Source organism: Drosophila santomea, unplaced genomic scaffold, assembly GCF_016746245.2.
Source record: "Drosophila santomea strain STO CAGO 1482 unplaced genomic scaffold, Prin_Dsan_1.1 Segkk67_quiver_pilon_scaf, whole genome shotgun sequence".
Lineage (NCBI taxonomy): Eukaryota > Metazoa > Arthropoda > Insecta > Diptera > Drosophilidae > Drosophila > Drosophila santomea.
The window spans coordinates 64,119-76,551 of record NW_025318999.1 but is presented as its reverse complement, the minus strand read 5'-3'; the positions used below and the strand labels follow the sequence as shown (position 1 = coordinate 76,551).

The 12,433-nt window shown below is 35.0% G+C and overlaps 3 non-coding genes across 3 annotated transcripts; all 3 read right to left on the bottom strand.

The window, feature by feature from the left end:
- Positions 1 to 4,731: 4,731 nt before the first annotated feature.
- On the bottom strand, positions 4,732 to 8,695 carry LOC120457622. The gene has a single exon (XR_005617056.1). It is a non-coding gene; the product is annotated as a large subunit ribosomal RNA (ribosomal RNA).
- Positions 8,696 to 9,082: 387 nt separating this feature from the next.
- Positions 9,083 to 9,261, bottom strand: LOC120457626. Its single transcript, XR_005617058.1, has one exon. It is a non-coding gene; the product is annotated as a 5.8S ribosomal RNA (ribosomal RNA).
- Positions 9,262 to 10,082: 821 nt separating this feature from the next.
- Positions 10,083 to 12,077, bottom strand: LOC120457621. The gene has a single exon (XR_005617055.1). It is a non-coding gene; the product is annotated as a small subunit ribosomal RNA (ribosomal RNA).
- Positions 12,078 to 12,433: the final 356 nt, after the last annotated feature.

The window sequence follows — 12,433 nt, the reverse complement described above, 5'->3', positions numbered from 1 at the left end:
GAGAAAGAGCTATCAATTCTGTCTTACACACTTATGTTCGGACCTGGTAAGTTTTCCCGTGTTGAGTCAAATTAAGCCGCAGGCTCCACTCCTGGTGGTGCCCTTCCGTCAATTCCTTAAGTTCAGCTTTGCAACCATACTTCCCCCGGAGCCCAAAAGCTTTGGTTTCCGGGAAGCGACTGAGAGAGCCATAAAAGTAGCTACCCCAATTGCTAGCTGGCATCGTTTATGGTTAGAACTAGGGCGGTATCTGATCGCCTTCGAACCTCTAACTTTCGTTCTGATTATGAAAACATCTTTGGCAAATGCTTTCGCTTAAGTTAGTCTTACGACGGTCCAAGAATTTCACCTCTCGCGTCGTAATACTAATGCCCCCAAACTGCTTCTATTAATCATTACCTCTTGATCTGAAAACCAATGAAGCAGAACAGAGGTCTTATTTCATTATCCCATGCACAGAATATTCAGGCATTTGAAGCCTGCTTTAAGCACTCTAATTTGTTCAAAGTAATAGTACCGGCCCACAATAACACTCGTTTAAGAGCACTAATGCAGGTTTTAAATAGGAGGAACATATGAAAAATACAAGTATTTAATCACATATAAGAACTCCACCGGTAATACGCTTACATACATAAAGGTATAGTACTAACCACAATTGTAAGTTGTACTACCCGTATGAAGCACAAGTTCAACTACGAACGTTTTAACCGCAACAACTTTAATATACGCTATTGGAGCTGGAATTACCGCGGCTGCTGGCACCAGACTTGCCCTCCAATTGGTCCTTGTTAAAGGATTTAAAGTGTACTCATTCCAATTACAGGGCCTCGGATATGAGTCCTGTATTGTTATTTTTCGTCACTACCTCCCCGAGCTGGGAGTGGGTAATTTACGCGCCTGCTGCCTTCCTTAGATGTGGTAGCCGTTTCTCAGGCTCCCTCTCCGGAATCGAACCCTGATTCCCCGTTACCCGTTGCAACCATGGTAGTCCTAGATACTACCATCAAAAGTTGATAGGGCAGACATTTGAAAGATCTGTCGTCGGTACAAGACCATACGATCTGCATGTTATCTAGAGTTCAACCAATAAAACGATCTTGCGATCGCTTGGTTTTAGCCTAATAAAAGCACATGTCCCATAAGGTTCATGTTTTAATTGCATGTATTAGCTCTAGAATTACCACAGTTATCCAAGTAACTGTTAACGATCTAAGGAACCATAACTGATATAATGAGCCTTTTGCGGTTTCACTTTTAATTCGTGTGTACTTAGACATGCATGGCTTAATCTTTGAGACAAGCATATAACTACTGGCAGGATCAACCAGAATAATGTTTCTTTCTTCATATTTCATTCATATTTTTTGAATTGAAATAAGTAATATAAATATTATAGATTTCCATTTTATATAAATTTCCGTTTTTTATTAAATCTATTTTAAATCGATTACGGCCATTTTTATATAGCATTCGTATTCGTAAATTCCATTCATGTTTTATACCATTATATATATATATTTCCATAATATTGTATATTTATATTATACATATTTCATTCTAAAATATTATTTTGTTTCCAACATACATAATTATTGTATCCACACATGTATAATTTTTGTTTAACCAATATAAATATTGAGTTAAATCATTTGCATTTTGATGATAAATTTAAAATTTATCTTTTTCCATATAACTCTCTGGTAATATATAACATAAAACCGAGCGCATATGATATTCATATATAAAATTTGGTAATTTTTCCATAATGTAATAATATCAATATATTTATTATACCGGGGTAACGATATAATATTTCCTTTTATGGCGTGGTAATAAATTATTAGTTTATTATCTTCATTATTATTAATAAATAATAATGCCTGCCGTCAAAAAATTAACGATAATATATGGAAACGATTTGTTATTCTATGTATAATAGAAACTTGACTTTTGTTTCAACGATATTATCTAAGGGCGTATATTCTTATTAACCGCGGAGCCAAGTCCCAAATGTTCATAAGAACCTGAGAAACAAATTTGTACGGAAAATAATATACTATATTTGTAAGTAACCAATATAATGAGATAGGTCGGCAACCAGTGCCTTCCTACCTAAATAGTAGTTTTGAAACCCGCTGTCATTAAAAATTAACGATGTTATATGGAAACGATTTGTTATTCTATTTATAATAGAATACTTGACTGTTGTTTCAACGATATCATCTAAGGGCGTATATTTTTATTAACCGCGTAGCCAAGTTCCCAAATGTTCATAAGAACCTGAGAAACAAATTTTTACGGAAAATAATATACTTTATTTGTAAGTAACCAATATAATATATAAAGCGGGAGGTCAGCAACCACTGCCTACCTATAGTAGTTTTTGAACCCGCTGTCCTCAAAACGGGTATTTTCAATTCTGTTTGGCATCCAACATATAGGATATTCTCTTATATATCAAGAGAATACAGTAATATTATATTAATATTTCCTTTATTCATATATAATTAAATATATTTTTCCATTATTCATACGATAAATATTCATTTCCATATGATTAATATTTAATTTCCATATAATATTGTCGAAATCATATAAATACATAAGTTTCGAACAATACGAGAGGTCGGCAACCACTGCCTACCTATAGTAGTTTTTGAACCCTCTGTCGGTACCAGCCTTGCTTACACTACTATAACCTTTCACGTATATGGGCTATTCCTATAATTCTAAGAGAATATAGGAATATTTTATCATTTTTTCATTTATACATACGATAAATATTCATTTCCATATGATTAATATTTAATTTCCATATAATATTGTCGAAATCATATAAATACATAAGTTTCGAACAATACGAGAGGTCGGCAACCACTGCCTACCTATAGTAGTTTTTGAACCCTCTGTCGGTACCAGCCTTGCTTACACTACTATAACCTTTCACGTATATGGGCTATTCCTATAATTCTAAGAGAATATAGGAATATTTTATCATTTTTTCATTTATACATACGATAAATATTCATTTCCATATGATTAATATTTAATTTCCATATAATATTGTCGAAATCATATAAATACATAAGTTTCGAACAATACGAGAGGTCGGCAACCACTGCCTACCTATAGTAGTTTTTGAACCCTCTGTCGGTACCAGCCTTGCTTACACTACTATAACCTTTCACGTATATGGGCTATTCCTATAATTCTAAGAGAATATAGGAATATTTTATCATTTTTTCATTTATACATACGATAAATATTCATTTCCATATGATTAATATTTAATTTCCATATAATATTGTCGAAATCATATAAATACATAAGTTTCGAACAATACGAGAGGTCGGCAACCACTGCCTACCTATAGTAGTTTTTGAACCCTCTGTCGGTACCAGCCTTGCTTACACTACTATAACCTTTCACGTATATTGGCTATTCGTATAATTCTAAGAGAATATAGGAATATTTTATCATTTTATCATGTATACATACGATAAATATTCATTTCCATATGATTAATATTTAATTTCCTTATATTATTGTCGAAATCATATAAATACATAAGTTTCGAACAATACGAGAGGCAACCACTGCCTACCCTATGGTCGGCAACCACTGCCTACCTATAGTAGTATAGTATAGTATAGTAGTACTATAACCTTTCATATGTATGGGTTTTTTTTATATCATACTAATAGAAAATAGAAATATTCCATCATTTTTTCCTTTATATATATAAAATTATATTTATTTTATTAATTTTTCCTTTATTATAATATGATAAATATTTATATATACTTATATATTTTTTCCTGTATTCATATAATATATATATTTTTTTTAATATGTATATTATTTAAATTAATATACTTATATATTTTTTCCTGTATTCATATAATATATATATTTTTTTTAATATGTATATTATTTAATTTAATATACTTATATATTGTCTGTATTCATATGATAAATATTTTTTATTTTCATATGAATGTTTTATATTTAATATACCTATAGTATTGGGGTTTCTTTCAAATACTATAAGAATATACGAATATTTCATATATTTTTTCTTTAGTCATAATAAAGTTATAATTTCTATTATAAGAGAAGGACACCACTTTCATTAGCGTCACTAAATTGATGACAAGCTATTTGGCAACCTGATAGAATTTCGTAGTCTTTATTTCTATCATTAGTAGATGGGGACAATTTCATATGCGTCACTAAATCGATGACGAGCCATTTGGCAACCTGATAGAATTTTGTAGTCTTTATTTCTATCATTAGTAGATGGGGACAATTTCATATGCGTCACTAAATCGATGACGAGCCATTTGGCAACCTGATAGAATTTTGTAAAGTCTTTATTTCTATCATTTGTAGATGGGGAAAATTTCATATGCGTCACTAAATTGATGACGAGCCATTTGGCAACCTGATAGAGTTTTGTAAAGTCTTTATTTCTATCATTAGTAGATAGTAGATAGATGGGGACAATTTCATTAGCGTCACTAAATCGATGACAAGCTATTTGGCAACCAGATAGAATTTTGTAGTCTTTATTTCTATCATATGATATATAATATCATATATCGCGTCCAGTCGGTCGGTCAGTCGCGTCCAGTCGGGGTGGCCGGCTCTCGAGGGCACTGCGCTTGCGCGCTAACCCTTGAAAAACCCACAACAAGTACACACGAGTACTCAATGGTCTTATTTATTTCGAATCATCAAGCAAAGGATAAGCTTCAGTGGATCGCAGTATGGCAGCTGCTCAACCACTTACAACACCTTGCCTGTTACAAAAGTCGTTTACAATTGATTCTAGGCTTTGTCATTGTATTAAATAATGCTTTTATATGTAACTAGCGCGGCATCAGGTGATCGAAGATCCTCCCAATTTACTATGTTACAAATTACATTGGCATCACATCCATTGTCGTTTATAAAGTAAATTATAAACTTTAAATGGTTTAGAAGCCATACAATGCAAATTGCCCCTTATTTATCATTGCAGTCCAGCACGGATACGACCTTAGAGGCGTTCAGGCATAATCCAACGGACGTAGCGTCATACCACTGTTCGCTCGAACAAGTATTGTGCCATTGGTCCGTACCTGCGGTTCCTCTCGTACTACGCAGGAATGCTGTCGCAACAACGTTTTGTCATTAGTAGGGTAAAACTAACCTGTCTCACGACGGTCTAAACCCAGCTCACGTTCCCTTGCATGGGTGAACAATCCAACGCTTGGTGAATTTTGCTTCACAATGATAGGAAGAGCCGACATCGAAGGATCAAAAAGCGACGTCGCTATGAACGCTTGGCCGCCACAAGCCAGTTATCCCTATGGTAACTTTTCTGACACCTCTTGTTAAAAACTCTTTAAACCAAAAGGATCGATAGGCCGAGCTTTTGCTGTCCCTGTGTGTACTGAACACCGAGATCAAGTCAGCATTTGCCCTTTTGCTCTATGTGTGGTTTCTGTCCGCACTGAGCTGGCCTTGGGACACCTCCGTTATTATTTGAGAGATGTACCGCCCCAGTCAAACTCCCTACCTGGCAATGTCCTTGAATTGGATCATACCTGAGTAATTGGAGTTATACCAAATTTTCAAATCAAAAATACATAAATGCATCGTTTTATTAAAGAATTTGTTTGCGATTATATAACAAACTCGTGATACTTTGATCAAGAAGCTTGCATCAAAACCCAATACCATAAGATATAATAAATATATCCGTATAATGGCTAGGAAATGATACACGTTCCATTTAATCAAGTAAGTAAGGAAACAATAAGAGTAGTGGTATTTCATTGACGATACCAAACCGAGGTCTAATATCTCCCACTTATTCTACACCTCTTATGTCTCCTTACACTGCCAGATTAGAGTCAAGCTCAAAAGGGTCTTCTTTCCCCGCTAATTATTCCAAGCCCGTTCCCTTGGCTGTGGTTTCGCTAGATAGTAGATAGGGACAGTAGGAATCTCGTTAATCCATTCATGCGCGTCACTAATTAGATGACGAGGCATTTGGCTACCTTAAGAGAGTCATAGTTACTCCCGCCGTTGACCCGCGCTTACTTGAATTTCTTCACTTTGACATTCAGAGCACTGGGCAGAAATCACATTGTGTCAACACCCGCTAGGGCCATCACAATGCTTTGTTTTAATTAGACAGTCGGATTCCCCAAGTCCGTGCCAGTTCTGAATTGATTGTTAATTGATAATCGTTATAATTAATAAGAACTAATTGGTTTAACCCAAATAGTATTCTTAAAAATTTTAGCAAGAAAGTTCCACAATTGGCTACGTAACTAAACTATCCGGGGAACAAGAAACTAACATAAATGCTAGAAACTCTATTTACCCAGAACGAGCACATAAACCATGTTATTGTTTCCCAATCAAGCCCGACTATCTCAATCTTCAGAGCCAATCCTTATCCCGAAGTTACGGATCTAATTTGCCGACTTCCCTTACCTACATTATTCTATCGACTAGAGACTCTTCACCTTGGAGACCAGCTGCGGATATTGGTACGGCCTGTTGAGAAGTTTGCGTGTCCCCACCATAAATTTTCAAGGTCCGAGGAGAAAATATCGACACAACAGTATATGTCATGCTCTTCTAGCCCATCTACCATATCTCTCTGCGAAAGACTTCCATGGTAGTACGGCTATAAAACAGAAAAGAAAACTCTTCCGATATCTCTCGACGGCTTCTTTATGGTCGTTCCTGTTGCCAGGATGAGCACGAGGCCCATATTTAATAACAAACGGATACTCAACAGGTTACGGAATTGGAACCGTATTCCCTTTCGTTCAAAATTATTCAAGTGTATTATAATTATTCGCTTTTTTATGTAGTTTGGCATTTTTGTTTTACTTGAAAATTTTCGGCTTTCGCCTTGAACTTAGGACCGACTAACTCGTGATCAACCACTGTTCACACGAAACCCTTCTCCACTTCAGTCCTCCAAGGTCTCATTCGATTATTTGCTACTACCACCAAGATCTGTACCAATGGCAGCTCCATGCAGGCTTACGCCAAACACTTCTACGCATACCATTGTACCTTCCTACTCACTAAAGTTTCAAAATTTATATCACAAGTAATATAAATCATCTACTTTAGCGGTAATGTATAGGTATACAACTTAAGCGCCATCCATTTTAAGGGCTAGTTGCTTCGGCAGGTGAGTTGTTACACACTCCTTAGCGGATTTCGACTTCCATGATCACCGTCCTGCTGTTTTAAGCAACCAACGCCTTTCATGGTATCTGCATGAGTTGTTAATTTGGGCACCGTAACATTACGTTTGGTTCATCCCACAGCGCCAGTTCTGCTTACCAAAAGTGGCCCACTGGGCACATTATATCATAACCTTGAACTTCATATCAAGAAAGTTAAGGTTCTTACCCATTTAAAGTTTGAGAATAGGTTAAGATCGTTTCGACCCTAAGGCCTCTAATCATTCGCTTTACCAGATAAGATTATTTTATATAATATTAAAATGCACCAGCTATCCTGAGGGAAACTTCGGAAGGAACCAGCTACTAGATGGTTCGATTGGTCTTTCGCCCCTATACTCAATTCTGACAATCGATTTGCACGTCAGAACTGTTTCGGTCTTCCATCAGGGTTTCCCCTGACTTCAACCTGATCAAGTATAGTTCACCATCTTTCGGGTCACAGCATATATGCTCAAGGTACGTTCCAGTTAGAGGCATAAATAATATAAATATACATTATACATAACTATATAGAACGCCCCGGGATTGTGTTAATTAGCTATAAATAGTTAAAAAACTAATCCCATTAGTGGTCAAGTTAATTACGCTATTAGGTTTATATCCCAATAACTTGCACATATGTTAGACTCCTTGGTCCGTGTTTCAAGACGGGTCCCGAAGGTATCCTGAATCTTTCGCATTGTTAATCATACAAGTGCATATAATAAACATAAAAATCAATGATAATTATGCCATTATATAATTCCGAAAAATTAACGCACTGTAATCATATAAATCTATCAGCACTTTATCAAATTAATAACATTTATTCTGTTTTAAAATGCAAGCACTTTAATTTGAATAAACTATAAGTTATATTTTATGATAAATTTGGGATATGCTAATAGATTACAATGTCCTTATATGGAAAAAATGCACACTATCCTTATAATATTATTTAAATATTACAATTTTAATGATGAATTTTCCATAACGGATATTCAGGTTCATCGGGCTTAACCTCTAAGCAGTTTCACGTACTGTTTAACTCTCTATTCAGAGTTCTTTTCAACTTTCCCTCACGGTACTTGTTTACTATCGGTCTCATGGTTATATTTAGTTTTAGATGGAGTTTACCACCCACTTAGTGCTGCACTATCAAGCAACACGACTCTTTGGAAACATCATCTAGTAATCATTAACGTTATACGGGCCTGGCACCCTCTATGGGTAAATGGCCTCATTTAAGAAGGACTTAAATCGTTAATTTCTCATACTAGAATATTGACGCTCCATACACTGCATCTCACATTTGCCATATAGACAAAGTGACTTAGTGCTGAACTGTTTTCTTTTCGCTCGCCGCTACTAAGAAAATCCTTGTTAGTTTCTTTTCCTCCCCTAATTAATATGCTTAAATTCAGGGGGTAGTCCCATATGAGTTGAGGTTGTATATAACTTTTTATTGCCATTAATTCTTAATATATAATGATAAAACATTTTAATAAATTCGTTGTAATATATCCATTATTTCTTGTAGCATAGTATTATCCATTAACGAACCAACGAAGAATAATAATATAACCAAGTTTTTTTCTATTTTCGAATCATTAATAAGAGACAATCCTAGATGAAAAATAATTCAATTTTTTATGCTAGACATTTCTCAGTATTATTTGATTGAAAAAGAAAATATTTCTCTTCGTTTTTCACATCCAAATGTGAGGATAATGTTTTTCATATATAGTTTTTAATATTATGAATAAAATTATTATTTTATCCAATAATATACCATATGCTTATAAAAATTTATAAACAACTTAATTAGCATAGTCTTACAACCCTCAACCATATGTAGTCCAAGCAGCACTATAAAATTAATTAAAGTACATAACAGCATGGACTGCGATATGCGTTCAAAATGTCGATGTTCATGTGTCCTGCAGTTCACACGATGACGCACAGTTTGCTGCGTTCTTCATCGACCCATGAGCCGAGTGATCCACCGCTTAGAGTTTTATAATTTATTTCTATATATTGTCAATAGTTTTTTTATTGAAAGAAATTAAAAATACACCATTTTACTGGCATATATCAATTCCTTCAATAAATGTATTTTTATACCTAAAATAAATGCTGCGAAATGTCTTAGTTTCATATAAGCATTATGTATCATGTAATTATATTTTATTTGTATTTAACCAATATGGGCGATACATACTGCAATTTATATAAAACATTAACCTGATGGATGCCAGGTACAACATTGTATATTTTAGGTTGTTGCATTAGCCAACGTATGCTCATAACTTAGATGAACAATACATATTCGCAACGCGTGTATATTATGGTCCATATACACACAAATTTTTTGTTACCATTTTTATTTGATTTCGAATGTTCGAATTATTAGGAAATACATTGTTTATTTTTATTTGAATGCCGTTTATTTAATTTAATGTTGTGAGCCAACGATACCCATCACACAACATTAAGTTTTAATAGAAATGTTAAAATGTGGTCACCAGTCACTTTTAACATACATATGTGGTAATGTGGTCCCCAATCACATTACCTTTGTGGTTGCCAGCCACATTTATTTATTATATAAATATATCAATATTTTGTTTGATTCCATTGAGAAATCAATCAATTGAATATTATTGTGTTAGATAATATTCATATATAAACGCATTTGCAAATAATCATAAATCATGTGCATTTCTAAAGTAATCTCATCATTCATATATCATATGCTTTTGTAATTTGGTATTTTGGTAAATTCAATTTATTTGTATTATAACAAATGTGTTTATTAACGGTAAGGATATTATACAATAATGATCCTTCCGCAGGTTCACCTACGGAAACCTTGTTACGACTTTTACTTCCTCTAAATAATCAAGTTCGGTCAACTTTTGCGAAACAACCGTAACACGCAAGGCGTCACAGTGATCACGTCCGGAGACCTCACTAAATAATTCAATCGGTAGTAGCGACGGGCGGTGTGTACAAAGGGCAGGGACGTAATCAATGCGAGTTAATGACTCACACTTACTGGGAATTCCAAGTTCATGTGAACAGTTTCAGTTCACAATCCCAAGCATGAAAGTGGTTCAGCGGTTTACCCGGACCTCTCGGTCTAGGAAATACACGTTGATACTTTCATTGTAGCGCGCGTGCAGCCCAGGACATCTAAGGGCATCACAGACCTGTTATTGCTCAATCTCATTATTGCTAGACGCAATTTGTCCATTTAAGAAGCTAGTGTCCTTATAATGGGACAAACCAACAGGTACGGCTCCACTTACATAAACACATTCAAACACAATAAACATTTTACTGCCACCATGAATGAAGGCTATATAAGCTTCAGCACCATAATCCTGAAGATATCTATTTAATATATTTGAGTCTCGTTCGTTATCGGAATTAACCAGACAAATCACTCCACGAACTAAGAACGGCCATGCACCACCACCCATAGATTCGAGAAAGAGCTATCAATCTGTCTTACACACTTATGTTCGGACCTGGTAAGTTTTCCCGTGTTGAGTCAAATTAAGCCGCAGGCTCCACTCCTGGTGGTGCCCTTCCGTCAATTCCTTTAAGTTTCAGCTTTGCAACCATACTTCCCCCGGAGCCCAAAAGCTTTGGTTTCCCGGGAAGCGACTGAGAGAGCCATAAAAGTAGCTACACCCAATTGCTAGCTGGCATCGTTTATGGTTAGAACTAGGGCGGTATCTGATCGCCTTCGAACCTCTAACTTTCGTTCTTGATTAATGAAAACATCTTTGGCAAATGCTTTCGCTTAAGTTAGTCTTACGACGGTCCAAGAATTTCACCTCTCGCGTCGTAATACTAATGCCCCCAAACTGCTTCTATTAATCATTACCTCTTGATCTGAAAACCAATGAAAGCAGAACAGAGGTCTTATTTCATTATCCCATGCACAGAATATTCAGGCATTTGAAGCCTGCTTTAAGCACTCTAATTTGTTCAAAGTAATAGTACCGGCCCACAATAACACTCGTTTAAGAGCACTAATGCAGGTTTTTAAATAGGAGGAACATATGAAAAAATACAAGTATTTAATCACATATAAGAACTCCACCGGTAATACGCTTACATACATAAAGGTATAGTACTAACCACAATTGTAAGTTGTACTACCCGTATGAAGCACAAGTTCAACTACGAACGTTTTAACCGCAACAACTTTAATATACGCTATTGGAGCTGGAATTACCGCGGCTGCTGGCACCAGACTTGCCCTCCAATTGGTCCTTGTTAAAGGATTTAAAGTGTACTCATTCCAATTACAGGGCCTCGGATATGAGTCCTGTATTGTTATTTTTCGTCACTACCTCCCCGAGCTGGGAGTGGGTAATTTACGCGCCTGCTGCCTTCCTTAGATGTGGTAGCCGTTTCTCAGGCTCCCTCTCCGGAATCGAACCCTGATTCCCCGTTACCCGTTGCAACCATGGTAGTCCTAGATACTACCATCAAAAGTTGATAGGGCAGACATTTGAAAGATCTGTCGTCGGTACAAGACCATACGATCTGCATGTTATCTAGAGTTCAACCAATAAAACGATCTTGCGATCGCTTGGTTTTAGCCTAATAAAAGCACATGTCCCATAAGGTTCATGTTTTAATTGCATGTATTAGCTCTAGAATTACCACAGTTATCCAAGTAACTGTTAACGATCTAAGGAACCATAACTGATATAATGAGCCTTTTGCGGTTTCACTTTTAATTCGTGTGTACTTAGACATGCATGGCTTAATCTTTGAGACAAGCATATAACTACTGGCAGGATCAACCAGAATAATGTTTCTTTCTTCATATTTCATTCATATTTTTTGAATTGAAATAAGTAATATAAATATTATAGATTTCCATTTTATATAAATTTCCGTTTTTTATTAAATCTATTTTAAATCGATTACGGCCATTTTTATATAGCATTCGTATTCGTAAATTCCATTCATGTTTTATACCATTATATATATATATTTCCATAATATTGTATATTTATATTATACATATTTCATTCTAAAATATTATTTTGTTTCCAACATACATAATTATTGTATCCACACATGTATAATTTTTGTTTAACCAATATAAATATTGAGTTAAATCATTTGCATTTTGATGATAAATTTAAAATTTATCTTTTTCC